Raw genomic sequence first — 23,842 nt, forward strand, 5'->3', positions numbered from 1 at the left:
AATGAATCCTGTATATGTTTCAGAATTTCCATGAAGTTGAGAAGGGAGCACTATAGCATCTTGCAGGTTTTTTTGTTTTGTTTTTATTTTTGTTTTTTTTTGAGATGGAGTCTCACTCTGTCACCCAGACTGGAGTGCAGCAGTATGATATCCGCTCACTGCAACTTCCACCTCCCAGGTTCAAGTGATTCTCCTGCCTCAGCCTCCTGAGTAGCTGGGATCACAGGTGTGCACCACCACACCTGGCTAATTTTTGTATTTTTAGTAGAGACAGGGTTTCACCATGTTGGCCAGAATGGTCTTGAACTCCTGACCTCAAGTGATCCACCTGTCTTGGCCTCCCAGCATCTTGCAGATTTTTGTTTGTTGTGTTTGTGTTTATGTTTGCTTTGCCAGGAAAACAGGGGGTGAAAGGGAGCCTTGAGGGAGAGAAGACATGATATTGACCATAACAGATAGGAGGGGCTGGTGGGAGCTGGGAACGTTCATTTGTTAATTAGTCCATATGGTGTGAGTAACCGCTAAGTACCAAGCTCTGCTTTAAAGGTTGAGGGGACAGCAATGAAGACAACAGGCAGAAGCTCCTGACCTCATGGAGCTTCCATTCTAGTGGCAGAAGTAGGCAATAAAAGTCACACATTTATTTAAACAACAAAAATACAAGTAAGTAAATGATATTGTGCCCACACACATACACATGAAGCAGAGCAAGGGATAGAGTGGAGGAAGGTTTGCAATCCAAGACAGGATAACCTGGGGAGCCCCCACAGTGAAGGTGGCATCTGGGTTGTCTTGACAGAAGAGGATGTGAGCTGTCACTGTGTCTGGGGAAAGAACATTCTGAGACCAATCAAGAGGTCACTGAGGCTGAAGCAGTTAAGTGAGGGGGTGGGAAGTGGTTGAGGCTGGAGTGTGAAGTGCCAGGTCAGGGAGGGCCATGAGGGCCACTGGGCTTTTCCTCTGAGTTAAATGAGGAGCCATGGGAGGTTCTTAAGTGAAGAATGGACACGATTTGACGTCTCCTTAAGAGTCACTTTGGCTCCTGCATGGAGAATAGATGCAGCATTGGGATAGGGGGTGCTGCTGAACCTCTGAAGTCTGATTTAATTGTCAAAAAGGGGAACTGGAGCTGGGCACAGTGGCTTACCATGGCTCGTACCTTTAATCATGCCTTGGCTCTTTGGGAGGCCAAGGTGGGAGGATTGCTTAAGCTCAGGAGTTTGAGACCAGCTTGGGCAACATAGTAAGACCTCATCTTTAATAAAATTTAAAAAAAAGAAAATTAGCCAGGCATGGTGGCACATGCCTGTAGTCCCAGCTACTCAGGGAGCTGAGGTGGCAGGATCGCTTGAGCCTGGGAGGTTGAGGCTTCAGTGAGCCCTGATGGTGCCACCACACTCCAACCTGGGTGACAGAGATAGACCCTGTCTCCAAAAAACAAAAGGCCGGGGGAAGGACAGGAATTGGAAAGTTTTAGAGAGACTGAAGACCAGAGTGCCACAAAAACTTTCTCTTATGTCATCAGGACTGATAGAAACTGGAAATACTTTGGGCGTATTCAGTGTTAATTAATGGTGTCCACACACCGCCTAAAATCATCTTGGTTATCACCAGCGGTTCATTTCCCACCGCTTGGAAAATGTGGTCTAGGGAAAGGTCAAACGTTCACCACACAGAGAGACTATAATTTTGTCTGCCCATGGAGGTTCTCTTCAGGTGGCTGTTATTCAGATGTGACTTAAGATGCCCTAAGTTTGAGCCTCCTTAACTCTATAGCTTGGACTAAAATTCAAAATGTAAGCTGTTTTTTTCAAATGCAGTGTGGTCACTAATTGATTCACATACTGCCAGCTGTGCAAAAATAAGCTGTGCAACTTTTTTGTTTTCTGTAACTGATCAAATCTTCCCTGTGCACCCTTAACCCTGTGGCGTAAAGAGGAAAAGACTGGACTTACACAATCAGGGTATCTTGGTCTCTTCCATCATCCTTAAGTTCCCCAACGTTAGCATCTGCGTCTATGGTTGATAGGAGTGGCATTACCATGTGACTGTACATGTGGAAATCAGTATGGTGATCTCTGGGTTGGTTTAGGTCCTATGCTAGTTCCCCTGACGTAATCCTGGTTTAGGCCCTCCACTGGCATGCAATGGCATTCATAGCTGTGGAACACTGATAATGTCATTGCCCCTAGAAATCAAAGTCCTTGATCTCAGTGGCTTCTACTTCCCAACCTCAGGCCTCTACATTTTCAGCAATCCCCCCTTGAATTTCCCTGACCTTTACCAGAGCCTGTAGAAACATAGAGAAACATCACATTGCTGTCTATGAAGGTTCCTCTGTCTGCTAATGGTGCACTATTTCATTCAAGCCATGTTAGACATGGCGCCAGGACAAATACGGGGCTTCTCCTAGGTGCTTTCAGCCTTCTCCAGGCCATGTGTGGGAAAGTATGTCACTCGCCCAATGTTCTTAGGTTCCTACTACCTTTCTAAATGCTTCTATAGCCTGCCCCCAACAAGACTTGACCCCAGGAAAGAGTGGAGGCAAGACCCTAATATTTGAAGATCATACTCTGCCTCTATTTCTTTCTTACTCACAGTCTCTCTTGGGCAGGAAGGACTGAACTTACCCTTTTGTCCCCTTCCTTTCTGGTAAGAACTTTCCCCATCAAAAATATTTTCTTTTGTTAAAATGGCACCCGTTCTGCCTGCTTCCTTGGGGCCATGATAGTGTGTCAGATGTGCTCTCAGGGAAGTGGCCAGGAAGGCACAATTAGGAAAGCAAGAGGTTTCTTGGGTGTCTTATTTCTGGCTGCTATAACAAAGTATCACAGACTGGGTGGCTGAAACAAAAGAAGTTTATTTTTCATAGTTCTGGCGGCTGGAAGTCCAAGATCAGGGTGCCAGCATGGTTGGGTTATGGACAGGGCCCTCTTCTGGGTTGCAGATTCCAACTTCTCATTGTATCTTCCCATGGTGGAAAGAGTGAGAGAACTTTCTGGGGTTCTTTTTTATAAAGGCACTGATCCCCATTCATAAGGGCTGTACACTCATGACCTAATTATCACCCAAAGGCCCCACCTGCTTATACCATCACCTTGGCGGTTATGATTTCCACATATGAATTTAAGGGGACACAATCATTGAATCCATCGCATTGGGAAATGAAGACAAAATGAGGAGGAAACAGGATTGGACTGCAAGAGCGTCAGAGCACAGTACAGATCTGACAAAGTTTTGGCTTACTTCATGGGGATTTTGAAAACAAATATTGCCCATTTGAGGAGCCCCATGTTGAAAGAAATGGACAAGCCCTAGCAACCCCTTTGTGCTCAGCCCTTCTCTGGGGTCTGCCCAAGAAGAGGATGGCCTTAGCTTCAAAGATGAGACAATGCTAAGGTGTTAACAGCTGGAGGCTATAAACTAACTGCACTCCTTATAGCTGAACAGCAAGTTCTTTCTCAGAGGGAGATCCACATGGGTGCCTCCAATACTGTCACAGTGGTGGAAAGGTTACTAGAGAATGATTGGTAGGGAGGAATAATGAAAATCCCATCAGTTTAATATTTTATAAGTGTTCTTTACATATTGCCCAAGCTTTTAAAGTCATCACTGAGCATCATCTTAGCCCACATCCTCTTCACTGCAGGTGAGGTTTATCCACTGTGACCACAGCATACAGCAAGTTACACAGATTTGACTTCCTTGAACCTTTCCCAAGAACATTTTCAAAGAATATAGTGCTGGGATGATGCCTGAAAACCATGAGCACGGTCCTCACAGAGTCTTCTGCTTTTCATCTCAGAGATTTCTGTGAAACCCAAAAATCTCCATTTTAATTGAATGTTTGGAACCAGAAAGTGCCCAGCAGTTAATCTAAACCTGTTTTTACCAAGACAGCATTCTGTGTACTGCCCGGGAAATGTCAATGGTTTGTTGATACCAAATTAACGATGCATATCTCTAGCAAAGAAACCTCCAGTGAGTCAGAAACCAATCGTCAAACTGTCCGTCCACCAGGTTTCCTTCCTGTGAGTCACTTTAAGAAGCTTGACTTCTTCTTTCTCTGTTTCCAGCCTTTCTCTGGTTTAATCAATGAGAGTTAAAGCTACATTATAATTCTTGGAAGTATTGAGAGATGTGACTGGTCCTCCCTTCTGGACAAGCCTTGAAATGGAAATGATAGAGAGGAGATAAAAGGAGGTGGGAAAGGAAGTATGTAGACAGAGGGAGAAACAAAAAGGTCCAGAGGTCTAGAAATTTCTTACTGCCCCAGAAGTTAAAACATTGTTTTGTTAATCATAATTTATCACAAAGGCGGCCAGTTTCCAGAGAATTGTTTTGCCAGACAAAATGCAGGACTCTCAGTGAAATTTGAATTTCAAATAATAAATAATTTTAGTATAATAATGTCCAATGAAATATTTCAGACATACTTACATTAAATTTTTTTCTTTGTTTATCTGAACTTCGAATTTAACTCGGTGTTCTCTATTTTTATTTGCTAAATCGGACAGCCATATCTGGGAGATATTTTAATTTCCATTGCATTCCTTTTGTTGGTGAGTGCGATGAGCTACCATATTGAATAGGAAGTAGAGAGGATAGCGCCATCCTCCTATTGTCTAGCAGAAAGATCCAGGATATTCAGACTTGATAGTTCCTTACTCTCGGGGCAGCCTCTGCCTTCCCAGCTCCACTCAGCATTGAGCATTTCAAACTGACCATTGACTGAAACTCATCAGCCAGTCATTGAAACTGGACTTGCTGTCCTTGCTTTGGAATTGTCTATATCTGTTATAAGGTGAACTTGGATTTCACAAGCCTAATGAGCCTTATTCTTGCTGTAATCCTCTCCATGTGTGTCCAGGCAATCAGAGTGATCTTTTGCTTTGGTTTCTGCTTATACCTGGGGTCCTGGACTCTAGACTATTCAGATATGGTCTTGACATCCTGCCTAAACCTTGCCATTTCCCTCTGTTCAATGGTTTCCCTCAGCCCATGACAAACATATCACTTGGAAACACAATACTGACTCCAAGTCTCACCATCTTCTAGAACAGAGGTTGCCAAACATTTTCTGCAAAGGGCTAGATAGAGTATATTTTTGGCTTTGCAAACCCTGCAGTATCTGTCACAACTCCTCAGTTCTGCCATTGTAACATGTGAACAGACATGTGTTTCTGTACAGCTTTATTTATAAATAAGGCTGTGATAGGTCACAGGCTATATTTGGCCCAAAGGCCATAGTTTGTTAACCTCTGTTCTAGAAGATCCTGGGATCTTGCTTTTCTTGCCAAAAAGGTTCCACTTAGATATAGATGTTGGCCTATTAGCTCAATGAGGTTCATATTGTTTACTTAATGTGATGCTGATGGCCTCTCCATGCCTCCATCAGAGACCAGTCCTATTTTACAGTCTTGCCACCCTCATCTTGGGCTTGAAAATTCCCAGCTTTCTTCTCTTCTCCTCTACCACCTTCTGAGGTCCCTGCATGACTTGATGATGAGCACACTCAATAAGCCAACTTCTACTTGTTTCCACACTATATCTAGGATCCACTACCCCCTTTATTTCCACAAATGCTACCTTACTTTGAGACTTAGTTGCCAATGCTTTGGACTAACTCTGTCTCAAATTGGAATTCTACCTGAGAAGTCTTCAACTGCTCATCACTGCTGATGTGATTTCCTTTGCATAATAAGTCCACAAAACTACCCACCAGTGCTGAGAATGGTTTGCCTTATAATAGCTATGGATTTAAAGAAAAACCCTTCTCTCTCAAATGATTAAAAATACCTTGCAGTAACCAGGCAAAGGTAGCTAGTAAATGGCTACAGGGATACATGTAAAGTGCTTTAGCATGAAGAAAAATCAACATTATGAATTGTATTAATGCTGTTCTTAAAAGTAATTCTATGACCTTAGAATGACCTTGCTATGGTGTGAACATGCAAAGCAGATTTTATAAACAACTAAATATGTGTATGAATACATCCATTTATTCACAAGGACAGGACTTTGGAACCTAATGAATGAATTTCAAAAATAAAATTTTAAATTAGGAAAAAACAACAATTTTGAAACCAAGTCCACAAAAATCTATAAAAATAATGTTGATTGACTCTGGCTACTGTTCCAGGTCAGTGTGACCACTTTGACTACATATCCTTTTATGGGATAAATATTTCTCACAAAAGTTAAGTGCAATTGAAGGTTTTGTAAGCCAAATCCTATTTTAAATACAGAGAGCTCATTTTTTAATTTTGGAGATGTCCTTCCCTCATTTTAAAAAATGTGTTTTTAAATTATTTTCTTACATTATAACAGATTTTCAATAGCCATTATATCTCTCAGTTGAAATTCTCTATACCTTCCTAGGAAGAATCTGCTTTGAGTTATCTGAAATCCTTCAAACCAGTCAACTATTATAATTTAATTATGATGACTCTGGAAAAAATCTAAAACCATCAGATATTTACATTACTACCATTTTGTGGTTTGATTACAGCTATTTGTGTTACACCAGTGGTCCACATATACTGGTGAATTGAGGTAAATGGCTATGTAATAATTGTGATCAATGGTCAAAATTTTATTAACACACTTTTTAACAGGTGTATTTGGGATAATCATTATACAATTGGCTGCACATATTTAGAGCATACAATCTGATAAATTCTGACATAAGTATAAACCAGTGAAACAATCACTACCTTCAAGATGATGAACATATCCATATACCTGAAAAGTTTTCTTATTCCCCTTGGTAATCCCTCCCTCTCATGCCTTCCCATCCGTTCCCTACCCCTATACCCATGTAACCACTGATCTGCTGTCACTATAGATTAGTTTACATTTTCTAGAATTTTAGGTAACTGGAATCCCATACTATGCACTCTTTCTTGTCTGGCTTCTTTTTTCAAATTCCTCCATATTAACGTGTGCATCAATCATTCATTCCTTTTTATTGATGAGTAATATTCCAATGTGTTTGATAACTGTTTAAATACAGTTTGTGCATTCATCTGTTGATGGCCTTTTGGGTTGTTTCCAGTTTGGGGCTATTAGAAATAAAACTGCTATGAACATTCATAAATGTTTATATGGTTGTATGCTTTCATTTATCTTAGGTAAATACCTAAGAATAGAATGACTATTCTTAGGTATTTAAGAGAGACCTGGTAGGAGGTGATTGGGTCATGGGGGTGGTCCCTCTCATGCTGTTCTCATGACAGTGAGTGAGTTCTCACGAGATCTGGTGGTTTTATAAGTCTTTGGCAGTTCCTCTCTTACTCACTCTTCTCTCTCCTGCTGCCATGTGAGAAGGTCCAAGCTTGCTTCCCCTTTGCCTTCCAACATGATGGCAAGTTTCCTGAGTCCTCCCCAACCATGCAGAGCTGTGAGTCAATTAAACCTCTTTCCTTTATAAATTACCTAGTCTTGGGTATTTCCCTATAGCAATGTGAGAACAGACTAATACAATTTCATTATTACATTTCATTGTGTAATTTGCATTGACTAATGGTGTTAAGAACTTTTTCATGTGCATGTTTGACTCTGATGTTTTCTTTGGTGAAATGTCTTCCCAAACATAAAATTTTTTAAATTAGGTTTTTTGTTTTCAGTTTTGAGAATTCTTTATATATTTTGGATCCAGATATCATAACTATATAATTTGCAAATATTTTCTCCCAGTCTGTAGCTTGTCTTTTTATCCTCTTAAAGTTTTTCACAAAGAAGTTTTTTAAATTGTTGATATAGTCCAGTTTTTAAATGTTTTATTTAATAGATCATGCTTTTGGAATTCTTTGCCTAGTTTTAGATCTCAAATATTTTATCTTCTGTTTTTTTCTTTATGTTTTATAGTTTTATGTTTTATATTTAAATCCATAATCCATTTTCAGTTAATTATTGTATAAGATATGAGACTGAAGTTGAAGTTGTTTTTCTGTTTTGTTTTGTTTATGCTTATAAATGTCCAATTGTTTCTGCTTTTTGAAAAAACTAATTCTTCCTCCATTGTATTGCTTTTGCACCTTTGTGAAAAAATCAGTTGGCGCATCTGTTTAGGACTACTTATGGGTTCTGTTTCTTTGATCTATGTGTCTGTCCCTCAACATGTCACACAGTTTTGATTACTATAGCCAGATAAATAGTCTTGAATTGGAGTAGAATGATCGCTGCCACCTTATTTTCTTTTTAAAAATTGTTTTAATTATTTTGGTTATGTTGCCTTTTCATATAAATTTTAAAATAATGTTATCTGTATTTACAATATATCTTGCAGGGATTTTGATAGGAATTGCGTTAAAACTGTATGTCAATTTGAGGATAACAGACATCTTTACCATGTTGAGTTTTCCGATGCATGAACACAATATATGTCTGTCCATTTATTTAAGTTTTCTTTAATTTCTTTTATCAGGCTTTTGTAGTTTTTAGCATACACTTCTTGCACATGTTTTGCTGGATTTACACCTAAGTACTTTACTTCTTTTTAGCAATTGTAAATGATATTGTATAGTTAAATTTTATATCCACATGCCTATTGTTAGTTTGTAGAGATAAAATTGTCTTTTCCTTTTCTTTTCTTCTTTCTTTCTTTCTTTTCTTTCTTTCTTTCTTTCCTTCCTTCCTTCCTTCCTTCCTTCCTTCCTTCCTTCCTTCCCTCCCTCCCTCCCTCCCTCTCTCTCTCTCTTTCTTTTCTTTCCTTTCTTTCCTTTCTTTCCTTTCTTTCCTTTCTTTCCTTTCTTTCTTTCTTTCTTTCTTTCTTTCTTTCTTTCTTTCTTTCTTTCTTTCTTTCTTTCTTTCTTTTCTTTCTTTCTTTCTTTCTTTCTTTCTTTCTTTCTTTCTTTCTTTCTTTCTTTCTTTCTTTCTTTCTTTCTTTTTCTTTCTTTCTTTCTTTCCATCTCACTCTCACCCTGGCTGGAGTTGCAGTGGCACAATTTCAACTCACTGAAACCTCTGCAACCTCTGCCTCCTAGGTTCAAGTGATCCTCCCACCCAGTCTCCAGAGTAGCTGGGACCACAGGCGCATGCAGCCACAACTGGCTATTTTTTTGTGTTTTTGCAGAGATGGGGTTTCACTATATTGCCCAGGCTGGTCTCAAACTCCTGAGCTCAAAGCCATCTGCTCACCTTGGCCTCCCAAAGTGCTGGGATTACATGTGTGAGCCACCACGCCCAGCCAAAATGGCTTTTTCTATATTTATCCTGTATCCTGTAACCTTGTTGAACTCACCTTTCAGTTCTAGGAAGTTTTTGTAGATTCCCTGGCATCTTCTACTATACATTCATGTCATAAGGATGATTTTACTTCTTCCTTTCCAATATATAGGCCTTCTATTTCTGTTTTTGGGGGTTTTGTTTGTTTGTTTTTGCCTTAATGCACTCACTAAAACTTACAGTACAATATTGACTAAAGATGATGTTGAATAAGGGTGGACATCCTTGCCTCTTTTCCAATTTTAGGGGTAAAGCATTCAGTCTTTCACTATTAAGTATAATGGAAGCTGCAGGTATTTTGTAGCTGGTCTTTATCAGGTTGAAGAAGTTTCCCTCTCTTTGTATTTTTCTGACAGTATCATGAATGGGTATTGAATTTTATCAAATAGTTTTTCTGCATGATTTTAATATGATCATGTGATTTTTCCTTTTTAGCCTGTTAATATGATAGACCACCTAGATTTTCAAATACTGAAACAGCTTTTCCTCTGTGGAATAAATCCCATTTGGTCTAATCTATAATTCTTTTTATATACTGTGGATTGAATTTGCCAATATTTTGGTAAGGGTTTTTGCATTTATATATATGAGAGATATTGGTCTGCAGCTTCTTTTTTGGAACTGTGTTTCTCTTGTTTTGGGATCAGGGTAACACTAGCTTCAGAAAATGAATTAGGATGTGTCTTCCCACCTTACTTTTTCTATTTTATGGAAGTTATTGTTATTCTTTTTCAAATGTTTGGTAGAATTCTTCAGTGAAATCATCATCAGTATGTGAAAATTTCTTTGTGAGGGACAGTTTTTATTTTAATTACTAATTCAATTTCCTTAATATTTATAATGCTATTAAATTATCTATTTCATATTGGATAGTTGTGGTAGTTTGTGTTTTTTGAAAATTTGGTCCATTTCATTGAAGTTGTTCAATTTATAAGTGTAGAGTTGTTCATAGTATTTCCTTATTGTCTTTTAAAGTCTGGAGGTTTTATAAAGATTTCCCTTGTTTCATCCCTGATACCAGTCATTTGTGTCTTCTCTATTTTTTTCTTTATCAGTCCTACTAGAAGTTTGTCTGTTTTATTGATCTTTTCAAAGAACAAACTGTTTCAGTGATTTTTCTCTATTGTTTTCTGTTTTCCACTTCATTAATTTATGCTCTTTATTATTTCCTTCTTTCCACTTGCATTGTATTTATTTTTGCTCTTTTTTATTGACAAGTGAGTTTAGGTGACTGATTTGAGGACATTTCTCCTTTCTAATTTATGCCTTTAGTGCTATAAATTTCCCTCTCAGTACTGCTTTGGCTATGTTCCACAAGTTTTGATACTTTGTATTTTCATTTTCATTCAGGTAGGTGAGCAGTTTTTTAAAAATTTTCTTGAGCCTTCCTTTTTGATCCTCTTTCTAAATAACCAGGTTTATTTAAAAGTGTGTTATTTAGTTTTCAAGTGTTTGGATAATTTTCTGTAACTTTCTATTGTTTTTAATTTCATTCCATTTGGACTAGAGAACACACTCAGTATGATTTCAATTCTTTTTAATTTTTTAAGTTTTGGGGTTTTTTTTTCTGTTTGTTTGCTTTGTTTTTATACACTAGGATATGGCTTATCTGGCTATATATTCTGCGCACACTTGAAAAGAATTTTGTATTCTGCTGATGTTTGGTAGAGGGCACTATAAATGTCAGTTCCATCCTATTGGTTGATGGTGTTGAGTTCTGTTGAGTTCTTCTATATCCTTGCTAACTTTTTGTCTAAGTAGTCTATCAATTGTTAAGAAAGGAATATTGCAGTATTCAACTATAATTGTGAATTTGTTTATTTCTTTTTTAAAATTCTATCAGGTTGGGTAATTTTTATTATTCCCCCTTCTAGTTCACTGATTATTTCCTCTTTCCTCTTTATTCTGCTGCTGTTTAGCTCATCCACTGAGTTTTTATATCAATTATTGTATTTTTAAGTTCTAGAATTTCCATTTAGTAATTTATTCCTTCTATTTCTTGCTGAGACTTTCTATTATTTTCCTGAGACATTCTAGTTTTACATTTTTTCCGAGTGTGTTACTAATTGCTTCTTGAAGCATTTTTATGAGGGCTACTGTAAAATAATTGCAGATAATTCTAACATTTCTGTCATCTTGATAAGGGCATCTATTGTTTTGTCTTGTTCCATTGGAGATCCTGGTATGATGAGTGATTTTTAAATTAAAACCTGAATATCTGTGGTATTATGAGACTCTGGATTTTATTTAAACCTCTGTTTTCACTGGTTTCCTGTGACATTGCTCCGGCAGGGGAAAGAGGATCACCTCTCATTACTGCCATGTGGGGATAGAAGTTCATGCTCCAATTTAACCTCTATGGACACTCAAGGAAGCTCCTCATTACTGCTGGCTGGTGGACAGTGTTTTGGCTCCCCAGTAGGGCTCCACTCATACCTCCCTGGCTGGAAGGAGTAGGAATGCCTTATTATCGCATACCCTATGGCCTCCACTGATGCCATGGGGAGAGTCACACTACTGCTGTGACAAAGGTCCTGACCCTGCACTAGGCCTCCTCTCACATGCCACCATTTAGGGAAAGAGGGAGGGAGAGGCACCTCTTCACTGCTGGGCAGAGGTAAAACTCCAGGCTCCCACATAGTCTCCACTGATACTGTGGTGTGGATACTTCTTCTCACCAAGCAGGAATAAAGTCCTGATTTTTCTATTCAGCATTTTCTGACACCACCCTGGAGGAATGGTGGAGGTAAGGAATAGTGTTGGGGGCCTAATCACAGCCTAATTAGGGTAGAAATCTAGACTCCCCATTAGGCCTTTCCAGGTATGAGTGGAGATGGGGCTACAGTGTTTTTTTGTTGTTGTCCTTGCTGTTTTGTTTTGTTTTGTTTTTCTCTGTTGTGTCTGACTGGAGTAGAGTGGTTCTGGTCTAAAAGTCCTCTGTCTTGCTGGGCTCCTCATTTCCTATTCCTTGGCTAAAGAGAACGGTCTTTTGTTGTGGCTTTTTTTGTCTGTGCCCATTGGCATTTCTAGGTTATCATCTTCCTTATTCCCAAGTCTGGAATAGCTGTGGCAACAAGAAAGCCCAGGAACCCAGGGAACTCAGCACTGTTTTGTTCCTTGGTCCCTAAGTCCCCAGCCAATCTACCTTCTTTTCTTCCCTTTAGAGCCTTTCTACCTTTGTTTTATATATAATGTCCAAAGTTTTCCATTGTACTTAGAGGGAAAAAATAGGAAAACATGTACCTGCTACACCTTTTTGAAGCAGAACCACTCATTTGGTTTTTAGGGAGTTATTCTCAAATTTTATTGTGAAAAATAATGTTCCAGGAAGCAATATTTTTGTCCCAGGTTTAAAATAATTAAACACTGGCTTCTGTTTTCTTTTCTTTTTTTCTTTTTCTTTCTTTCTTTCTTTCTTCTTTTTTTTTTTTTTTTAAGCACAGGGTTTCACTATATTGCCCAGGCTGGTCTTGAACCCTGGGCCCAAGCAATTCTCCACCTTAACTTCCCAAAGTGCTAGAATTACAAGAATAAGCCCCCATGTCCTGTGGAGACCTCTGTTTTAAAAGCCAATAGTTAATTTCCAGTTTACTAATCTTTCTTTTTCTCTAATAAAGCTTTCATATTGGGTTTTCTTTAAGTATTATATACTTGTGCCCAAAAAGAAAGTTCTCTCAACAACAATATATTATAGGAGGTCACATAACAACTGTATAATCATTCCCCAAAAAGGTTCTTTAAAATTAGTTTGACCATTGTGGAAAACAGTGTGGTGATTCCTCAAAGACCTAAAGACAGAAATGCCATTTGACCCAGCAATCCCATTAGAGTTCCCAAAGGAATATAAATTGTTCCACCATAAAGACACATGCATGTGTTTGCTCATTGCAGCACCATTTACAATAGCAAAGACACGGTATCAACCTAAATGCCCATCAGTGATAGACTGGATAAAGAAAATATGGTACATATATACCTTGGAATACTATGCATTCATAAAAAAGAAACAAGATCATGTTCTTTGCAGGAACGTGGACGGAGTTGGAGGCCTTTTTCCTTAGCAAAATAACACAGGAACAGAAAACCAAATGCTGCATGGTCTCACTTGTAAGTGGAAGCTAAATGATGAGAATACATGGACACATAGAGGGGAACAACAGACACTGGGGCCTATCAGAGGATGGAGGGTGGCAGGAGGGAGAGGATCAGGAAGAATAACTAATGAGTACTAGGTTTAATGCCTGGGTGATGAAATAATCTGTACAACAAATCCCCGTGACATGAGTTTACCTATATAACAAACCTGCACATGTGCCCCTGAACTTAAAATAAAAGTTAATATAATAATAATAATAATAATAATAAAACAACTATTGGTAAAATTTTTTTAAAAAATTTTTTTATGTGACAACTTTTGTTCAGACGTGGGATCTTTCCCAGATGAAGTAGCATGTTCCAACAAGAGCAGATTCTAGATGAGATTCTAGGTGGCCAAGAAATACAAGATGATATTTCTATTAAGACACAAAATTGTTCTATAGTGGAACACCAGCCCCTCCAATTTCCCCAAGTGGACTGTCCACTGGCTGCTCTATTACCTACAGTACTCAGTGAACTCTTTTCTCATTTCTTTCAACCACAGAGTTTATCAGCCCAAACTTGTTCTAATTACTGGCTTCCAAGTTTTCACACCTAGAGGACAACTATGTACTAATGAAACTTTGGGGTCAGATGAATTCAAATTTGAATAGTATGACTGATCTCACTCCCACTTTTGTGGCTAGAGATGGGCTAGATCCTGTGACTGAGCAAAAGTAGAGAGAGAGGGAAGTGGTTTCTCTCAAAGAGTGCTCAGCAGATAAACACAAGCCCATTTTGCACTAGATCAGGAGAGAGAATGTTGGTTCAAATCTAAGATGCAGAGCAGGTTGGTTAAGGACTAAGTTAGTTGATCATTTCCTAAGACAAGACTAGGACTAACAGCAAAGGTGATATGGATACTATCAAGATGAGAGGAGAAGTGGGCAAACTGAAAACTAGTTCAAGGTCTAATTTTACAAACATGACCTACCCACTGTGGCATCCGTCTTATGCTTAGCCTGATGTGCTTTGGTAGAGGAAGCACCAGCCATAGGAGTCTGCATTTGCCAATGGTGCCTTAGAAGAAAGGGAAAGCACTGGAACAGGTCAGCAAGTCCCATGCTAATGGGATTCATATCAAGCTGGGTCAAGTTGGGGTGTAGATCTCTCATTGAGAGCTAAAGCATGGCTCTAAAATCAGGGAAAGCAGAGCCATAGAAAGCAATCAAATCTGAAGAAACCAGAGGAGGGATGGAGATGGAGGCTGTAGAACAAGGTGGAAATGGAAGCTGGTGGAGAACAATAAGGTAAGGACCTGATCAAATCCCTCAACCATCAGGGGTTGCTGCTGGTTTGGAAATGTGGACAAGTTGGAGTATAAATCTGGTTTGATCTGGTGGGACAATTTAAAAGACCAGGAACAGAAAAAAAAAAAAAAAAAGATGTACTTTACAGACCACCTTTCTACCCTAACATAGGAAAGCTTTAGTTTCTCTTTCTTGTCCTGGTTTACCCAAGGGTGAACTTAATGGTTCCATGAAAAGGATACATACACTTTCTGTTGATCTAAAATCAAGTCAGGTTTAGACGAAGTCTCTAAAGAGCCTTTGTCACACTTAGAACTCCAACCATGTGAGGTCAGATTGGGGAGGCTAGGGGAAGGCAACTAGGGTTTACAGGTCTCTCTAAAATATGATCACTTACCCTTTCCTCACCAGGCAGAGCCTCAGTTACCAAAGAGTAGGAAAATAGCCACATGTCTGGGTTGCTACAGAAGAGGATTTGTGGCTTGAGTCCTATTAAGAGGAACTGAGAAGTCATAGGCCTATGGTATAGATTTCGTTCTCTTAGTCCAGGGGAAAACAATTTAAGAAGGGCAAGCATCAACTTCCATGCCTTTATTTGGACCTCCCAATATCTCCTTCAAGTAGATGACACGATCCACTTTTCCCCAAACAAGTGCCTAATAGTGAGCTTTAGACCATTCTCTCAGGCACAATGTCACAAAGACGTCCCCAGACATGTAAAGGGGATGGGGCAAGGAGAGAACAGCTGTTGAGCAGAAAACCAGTAGTGTCTGTTGCTGGGGCGATTGGGCTGTCCTTTTGATTTATTTCCCGAATAGAGGCAAACCCACATCATTTGAAAGGCATTTTAGGAGATGAAATCTGCCTCCATGAGATCATGGATATTGTTGATGTCCTAGCTCAGGAGTAAGCAATTCCATTTTAAACTCCTGCTATGATGTGACTCTCCAAAAAACATTTCCTAAGTTACATGTAAAAGCAAGTCATTAAAAAAAATGCAACTTGCTTTTATTTCTATGTTTAGCCTGCAGTTCATCAAACCTCACCCTCTGGGCTAGCAGCCCACAAATATCTCATAGCACTTACTAAAGTGTGTAATGATTTGATGAATTTGTTTATATCTCTGCCTCTCCCTCCACCTTTACTGTAAGGCTCATCTGTCTTGTTCACCATTCTGTCTGAAGCATGTAGCACCAAACCTGGCCATAGTAGTCATTCAATAAAAAGGCTGAATGAATAAAGGAATGAATGAAAATTTTGGGTTGGTAAATTGCAAGGTCTCTCTTTAGAGCACAAGAGGCACCTAGCACTAGCGGCATCTTCACCAAATTTTTATTGAACCCAAAGGACTGTTTTTAATGCTTGCCCCTGTAGGTCCTGCTGAGGATCCCTGGTGTGCAGTAGGGAACACCATGAGGAGGAGGCACCATGAGGAAAGGCACCCTTTCCACTGATTTACATCACCATTTGTACATGGAGTTCGGCTACAGCAAAATCCATTGCTATCTCACCAGCTACAAGAAGCAAAGAATCAATTGTAATTCATTTTTGTGCTCTAGGACTTTGGTTGAAGGTAAGAGAAAAGAAGTCTTGTCTTTCCAGTTCTCAAGGGACCTCAAACTCCTCATTTTTTTTTGCTGTGTACCAAGCTCCCAGAGACGACTTAAAATGAACTCCATCCTGAAACAAATGAAACACTGGCTACATAAATACTGCCCCAGCTTTGAGATGTGTGGTCTTTGGACCACTTTTCCTTCTGGGCAGAAAAGCAAAGAGTAGAGTCTCTAGTGAATGTGAGAGGATGAAAGAATGGGAGGGCTTCAGATGGGTACTAGGCAGTTGAGACTCTGATGATCATGGAATAGTTGTATCTATTCAGAGAGAAGGAAAAAGGGATCAAGCTGAGGGTAGGAGGGCATGGGTAGGGAAACCAAGTGTATGGAAGAATCCTTTAAAAGAATGACAGCTAAGGTGGGAAATGAGTGAGTATCTGGACAGCAAGCTGGGGGACCAGAAAGTTGAGTACAGTAAATGCTATCTCTGCTGCTATTGTTTCTCCAGCTTCTTTGCTCTTCCATGGGTGCTTTCTGTGGCTGGGATTCCCTCAGGCGAGTCCTGGGGAGCCTGAGTGGTGACACAAAAGATGAGGAAGAGAGAAAACTGGGAGGTATTTCAAGAGCTTCTTCCCCCACACTCTTCTTCATTTCCTCCTGCAATCTGGTTTCAGGATTTCCTCCTGCAATCTGGTTTCAGGACTAAAGATCCACTGTGGAAAAAGATTCGGATTCCCGCCTTCCAGGGCCCCAGACTGCCAATTTTTCTCTTTGCACAGACCATAAAATCCTGTATGGTTTTTATTAACCTTCCAGCAGGGGCCCTGCTTATTTGATGATTCATTATAAGGGGAATGGAAATCGTTAGAAAAGATTTTCAGCTAATGGGTAAAATGTGTGGGGCAGCTCCTAGCCAGGCTGCTGCTGCCTCGGAGTTCACTTTCTTTCGGTGGTCAGTCTCTGGCTCAGTGTGGAAAGGACACCCTGCTTGCCTAGAGACCAAGCTCTCTTTTGGGGAGCAGAATGCCCTGGGCTGGACTAGCATGAGCAGGCTGAGGGTGCTGGGAGAGCCAGTAGAGGCATGAAGAAGCTTGTCTCCTAGGTTGCTAGTTCAAATCTCAAACTGAGCTGAGGACAGGGAGAGGAGATGTTCACTGAGGATGTTTCTTTGTTTCCCTCACAGAATGGTTGGTCTCCAATGAGGTTCAATTTCCAGGAGGTGGTGTTGCCTCATTTATCCTCACACCTTAAGGAATCAGCTATCTGGCACAAGGCAAAATGGGGCCAATTGCTTCACCATGAGGATATTCTCTTCTTGCAGCGGAAGCAGGATTTAGGGCAGGGCTGATCTCAGAGGACCAAGGCCTGGATGACTTCTCTTTTCTGTCTATATCCTCTCCCAAGGTGATCTCATCCAATCCCATGGCTTTAAACACCAACACCCAAATTTGTATCTTCAGTCCCGACTTCTGCTTTTCAACTTCAGCTTCATTATCTACAATTGCCTCCTTGTCATCTCCATTTGGATATCTGAACATGTGCAAACAGCCTTCCGGAACCGTCTACCAACATCTCAAGAACATCCTTCTTCTAGTTGCTCAGGCCAAAAACCTTGACTCCTCGGTTTGTCTCACAACCCACCTCCACAGTAAATCATTTTCACTGCCATGAAACACATCCAGCTCTCTGCCATCTGCACTGCTATCCCCCGGTCCAAGGCACCGCCATCTCGCCATTGTCACTGTCATGGCTTCCTAGCAGGTCTTGCTTCTGCTCCACCTGTCTTCTGTCTATTCACACCCAGCAGCCTGGGTGACTCTTAACATTTGAGTCAGGTCATGTCACTCTTTCCATTCAGAACCCTCCAGCACCTCTCATCTAATGCAAAGAAAAAGCCAAAGTCCTTACAATGGCCACAGAGGCTCTGATGATCTGCCCTGGCCCTTCCCTGTCTGACTTCATCCCCCATGGCTCTCAGCTTTGCTTATTCCCCTTCTGCCACTCTGACCTCCTAGCTGTTCTCACCTCAGTTTCCCTCCACGGGAGTTCCCTCCCGGATATTCACGTGGTCACTCCATCTTTTCCTTCGGGTCCCTTTCCTTTGGGTGAGATCTTCCTTGACCATCCTCCATACAACAGCAAAATCATACCTCTGGAACTGGTCATCCCATCACTGCAGCATAAACAATTCTCTGTGGCATTTCCTCGTCGTTCATATATGCTTTTCTTCTTTTAGTGATGGTCAGTCAGGTGTGGCCACAAGAGGAGGCACAAGAGAGGTTCAGGGAAACAAAGTTTATTTTACTCACAGGTTCTGCAGACAGGAGATACACCACTCCATGGAAGACCACATGGGGAAGCGTTGAGGTAGTCAGGAGGCAGAGGACGAAAGAAAGGCAAACACATTAGGCCAGAGCCTTTTGGGGGCTTTCCATGGGAAAGGCAAGCAAGGGGGGTAAACTGTTCAGAATTGGCTAGTTTGACTCTTTCCAGCAGGCTTTAAACTCTAGGGGTGGTGCCTAGTTGCCTGATGCCTGGCTCTGGGATGATTAAGGCAGATGGATATTGCTTGTTTGGGGGGCATGGGCAAAATCAATGAGCTATAGCTCTGGATTCATTAGTTTGCATAACGAAAGCTTGTGCCAGATGAGCATTTTGCTACCTTTTAAGAATCAGCTAGGCCTAGGAGGGACAGTCTGTCCCCAGCCAGAAAAGTTTTTAAAGATGTCAAAGCATCATAATATACAAAAAATTAAAAATACTTACAATACAGTATATTCTCCATCACTACCACAATGTAAGTTCCATGAGAACAGGGACTATTTCTCTTCTGTCCACTGTTCTAGCTGCAGTGCCTAGAATAGTGCCTGAGATACAATAATTGCTTAATAAATATTTGTCAAGTGAATGAGTGAATGAACAAATGAATGGATTTCTAATCTCCCCCCACCCTCTGATCCCAGGAGCCCTATTGTTTCTGGAGCCACCATTTCAGCTTCCTTAAAAATAAAGGGAGGGACGGTGAGGTTTGATAGTTTTATTTGAAGGTAGAGCTTCTAATGACCTTATAAGGACAACATTAAACTTAGAAAACATCTATCAAGATCCATTAATTTTTTTTTTTTTCCATTTTGCCTGACTCATTTGATGAGAACAAGAAGTTCACATGCAGTGAGGAATTCAGATGTAGGAAGGGTGTCAGAAGCAGGGCGGGAGAAACATTTTATTGTTTACTGAAATACAGGTCACCTCACCTGTTTCATTTTTTTAGATAAATGTTTTTATCTTTTCTTTTTTAAAGTAGAGAATACATACAGAAAAGTCCACAAAGCTTAAATGAATTACTGCTGAATCGTTGCAAAGTAAACACACCCATACAACACCACTCAAGTCAACAAATAGAACATTGCCAGCACCCAGAGCACTCCCTGTGCCCCTTATGGAATCACATGACATGTATTCTTCTATAACTAGCTTCCTTCATTCTACATGATATTTGTGAGGTTCATCAATGTCGTGCATAGCAGTGATTAATTTATGTTCATTGTGTACAGTATACCATTTTATGAATATACCACAGTTTATCTGTTCTATTCTTGATGAACTTTGGGTTGTTTCTATCTGGGGCTCTTATGAATAATACTGCAATGAATATTTTTGTGCATGTCTTTGATGAACACAAGCTCTCATTTCTGCCCGATATATACCAGTAATGGATTTGAAAGGTTTTGTACAGACTACATTTAGGTTTAGTAGATATGCCAAACTTTTCCCTAAATGGTTGTTTTATTCTAAGTTCTCACCAATGAGAGTTTCAGTTGTTCCACATTCTCACCACCATGTAGTATCATCTGAAATTTTAATTATTTTCATTCTTGTGGGTGTATAGTGATACATCAATATGATTTTCATTTGTATTTTTCTGATGACTAGTGAGATTGATCACCTTTACACGTGTTCATTGGCCGTTCTATTTCTATGAGGTGCCTGCTCAAGTATTTTGCCTGATTTATTTTCAGTTAGGCTGCCCGTTTTTTTTTTTTTTTTTTTTTTTTTTTTGTAGAATTCCTTAATGTCTTAATTTTGTAATTAGAGATGGAGTATCACTATGTTGCCTAGACTGCTATCAAACTCCTGAGCCCAAGTGATCATCCCACCTTAGCCTCTCAAAGTACTGGGATTACAGGTGTCAGTCACTTCGCGTGGCTTAAGAGTTCTTTATATATTCTGAATGTGAATCCTCTATCAGTTATATGTATAGTGAGTCTCTTTTCTCACTCTATGACATCTTTTAAAACATCTTCTTAATGGTATCTTTTGATGAACCAACATTTTTAATTTTATGAAATTTAATGTATAAATATTCTTCTTTATAATTAGTACTTTTTTGTGTCTTATTTAATAGTATTTGCCTACCCCTAGGCCAAGAAGCTATTCTCCTATATTAGCTTTTAGAAGCTTTCATATTTAAATCTACAAACCAAATAAAATTGATTTTTTTTTTTGCTGTGGTGTGAGGCAGGAGTTGAGTTTCATTCTTATTTCCACTCGGATATCCATTTGACTTAGCACCATTTATTGATTAAGACCCACTACTCTGAGGTGCCACCTTTTTCATAAATTAAGTGTTTGTATATGGCATGAGTCTCTTTCTGGGCTCTCTATTCTGTTCCACTGTTGCATTGTTCTTTGTTGTGCTGATGCCACATGGTCTTCATTACTGTAGCTTTACAATAGATCTTGATGTGTGGTCATGTACATCCTCCAACTTTGTTCTTTGATGTGAGCTTAGCTATCCTTGGCTCTTTGTCTCACTACCTTACTTTTATGTAGGATAGAAAGCATTTTTTTTTCTTTCTGAGACAGAGTTTCACTTTTGTTGCCCAGGCTGGAGGGCAATGGTGCCATCTCAGCTCACTGCAACCAATGCCTCCCAGGTTCAAGCAATTCTCCTGCCTCAGCCTCCCGAGTAGCTGGAATTACAGGCGCCCGCCAAGATGCCCAGCTAATTTTTGTATTGGTAGGAGAGAGAGAGTTTCACCATGTTGGTCAGGATGGTCTTGACCACTCCTGACTCCTGACCTCAGGTGATCCACCTGCCTCAGCTTCCCAAAGTGCTGGGATTACAGGCATGAGTCACCACGCCCAGCAGAAAGCATCTTTAAAGGTAAAGTGCCTTCTCATTTTGAGGTGCCCTCACATCCACCTAGACTACCATCTCTGGAGTAATAAAGTCATACCCACACTTCATTCTTCAAGTGGCCCCTAGCATAGGCCTCACTGCCATTCCAGGCAGTGACTGGCCCCTGGTTCTTCTCATCCTTCCTGCGTTACCTCCACTGGCACTTTCTTGTGTGCAGCAGATATATGCACCACAATTCTCTGCAAGTTTCAGCTACTAATACTAACTCTAGTATTTCTAGTAATAAATAAAATGTATTGTGTTCTGACTGTGTCAGGCATTGTGTTAAGTGCTGTGCCTGAATTACCTTATTTAATCCTGACCATCACCCTAGGAAGTAAATATCCTTTGCCTTCCCCTTAAGGATTTACACTATCCTCTCAAGGATCCTGATTTCCCCAGCCATTTTTTTCCTTCTCTGTTAGTTTCAATGTTTCCATAGAATATAGCTTTTCTGAGCTAGAAGGGACCTGAGAGACATTTGATTTGACAAATGAGGAAATGAATGCCCAGAGAGAGGACGGATTTACCTTGGGCCTCCTCAGCTCATTATTGGCAGAAAAAGGATTAGAATTCAGGTCTCTTGACTCCAGGACAATGTGCTTCTCTCACACACATTTCCCAGGTTCAGCACCCGGCAAACAGACTAGTCTCCTCCTACCCAATTTACTTCCTTCCTGTTTCCATTTAAATTTCTTCAGTCTTGTCTATGATGTTAGCTACTTCGACTTCCTCATCTACTGTTCTCTCTTTGACCACTCCAATCTTACTTCCTCACCGCAACTGCTCTCACTGACTTCCACCCATGACTTCCATGTCACACAGCCCTGTGGCCTCCCCTCTCTCTCATCTTCCTTAACCTCTCAGCTAACTTCAACCCACATGATTTTTCCCTTCTTTTTTTTTTTTTTTTCTTTTTATTATACTTTAAGTTCTAGGGTACATGTGCCTCACAAACACGGTTGAAGGTGATTGAGGAGCAAAGTAACATGTTACATAGTGGCAGGCAAGAGAGCTTGTGCAGGGGAACTCTCATTTATAAAACCATCAGATCTCATGAGACTTATTCACTACCATGAGAACAGTATAGGGAAACCACTACCATGATTCAATTATCTCCTCCTAGTCTCAACCTTGACGTATGGGGATTATTACAATTCAAGATGAAATTTGGGTGGGGACACAGCCAAACCATATTGATAGCTCCAATCCTGACTTTGCTCTTGAGTTCTAAGCTTTGAACTTCTTACTTGATATCTTTGTTTGGATGTTGTCATAATTGGGTTTTCTATAAAACAAAGCCTGAAGCAAGAATTAAGGTGCCAACAGTTTAATTGAGAGGTGCAAGTTCAAGGTATTGCATGTAGGAGCAAAAGGGAAGGGAGGTCAGGGAAAGTACATAATATATGTATTGTGATATGATGAATGATATGATGTGGTGAGCCACATTACCATTTTGCCCACCTCTTCACAGAGCTGCAAAGAGACCCAGCAGGTCACTCGGAAGTTGTGTTCAGTCAGCATGTGGGACTTCTTCAGAAGAGTTACTGGAAGATGTTGAGAAGGGAATGAAGAATGTAGCTGGATGGCTCCCTTTTGGATCCCATTGTCCTTTGGGATTTACCCTTGAAGAGCTAACTCTATACTTCCCGTATGCATAATCATTATCATAATACTTATTCCTTTACTATGCATGAAGCCACCTTGTCATGTGATGTTTTATTCAAGTCTGAAAGTGAAAAAGTGACCCAGAGCTTATTCTTTCTCTCTCTCCTGGCCAGGCCTCTATCAGCTCCATAAGTGTTTGCTGAATGAATGAGTGATAGGATGAACTGCAGGTGAACTAAGGGATTAACTGTGTGGCAAGGAATACATGTTTGCCTGAATTTTTATCTGGTTAGGTTGTTCTACAACTAAAAAGTCTTTGGGAATAGGGAATATGGGCAAATTGAAGGGTATTATTTAGGTCCTGCTAGCATTCAAGGTGAGCTTAGGGATAAGTTAACAGCCTTTCTCCTGTCCCCAGTTTTTAAAATTAGACTTTTAAAATTGAGATAGTTATAGGTTCACATCTAATTTAAGAAATCATACAGGGATTCCTTGTACCCTTCTCCAGTTTCCCCTAGTGGTACATCTGGTAAAAAAAAAAAAAAAAAAGATGTAATATCACAACCAGGATGTTAACATTGATACAATAAAATACAGTGCATTCCTTCACTGTAAGGATTCTTCATGCTTTCTTTTTACAGCCACCCCCACCTCCCTCCTGACACCACCTCCTTAACCCCTGGCAAGTCCTAACCTGTTCTTCAGTTCTACTATTTTCTTATTTCAAAAGCCTTATGTGACCGTTTGAGATTGGCCTTTTTCACTCAGCACAGTTCTCTGGAGATTCACGCAGGTGTTTGCACGCATTGGTAATTCATTCCTTCTTATTGATGAGTAGCATTCCATGGTATGAATGTGTCACAGCTTGTTTAAGCATTTGCCCA

At 40.0% G+C, this 23,842-nt stretch overlaps 1 long non-coding RNA gene across 2 annotated transcripts; it reads left to right on the forward strand.

Annotated features, from left to right (window-relative positions):
- The first annotated feature begins 7,107 nt into the window (after positions 1-7,107).
- LOC106993296 (uncharacterized) lies at positions 7,108-23,573 on the forward strand. 2 transcript variants are annotated; one of them, XR_013403949.1, is made up of 4 exons: positions 7,108-7,402; positions 13,256-13,335; positions 15,990-16,188; positions 22,825-23,573. It is a non-coding gene; the product is annotated as an uncharacterized LOC106993296 (long non-coding RNA). The 2 variants fall into 2 exon arrangements; XR_001439501.3 differs by lacking the exon at positions 13,256-13,335 and having other exon boundaries at positions 7,209-7,402.
- The last annotated feature ends 269 nt before the right edge of the window (positions 23,574-23,842 follow it).

Source organism: Macaca mulatta, chromosome 14, assembly GCF_049350105.2.
Source record: "Macaca mulatta isolate MMU2019108-1 chromosome 14, T2T-MMU8v2.0, whole genome shotgun sequence".
NCBI lineage: Eukaryota > Metazoa > Chordata > Mammalia > Primates > Cercopithecidae > Macaca > Macaca mulatta.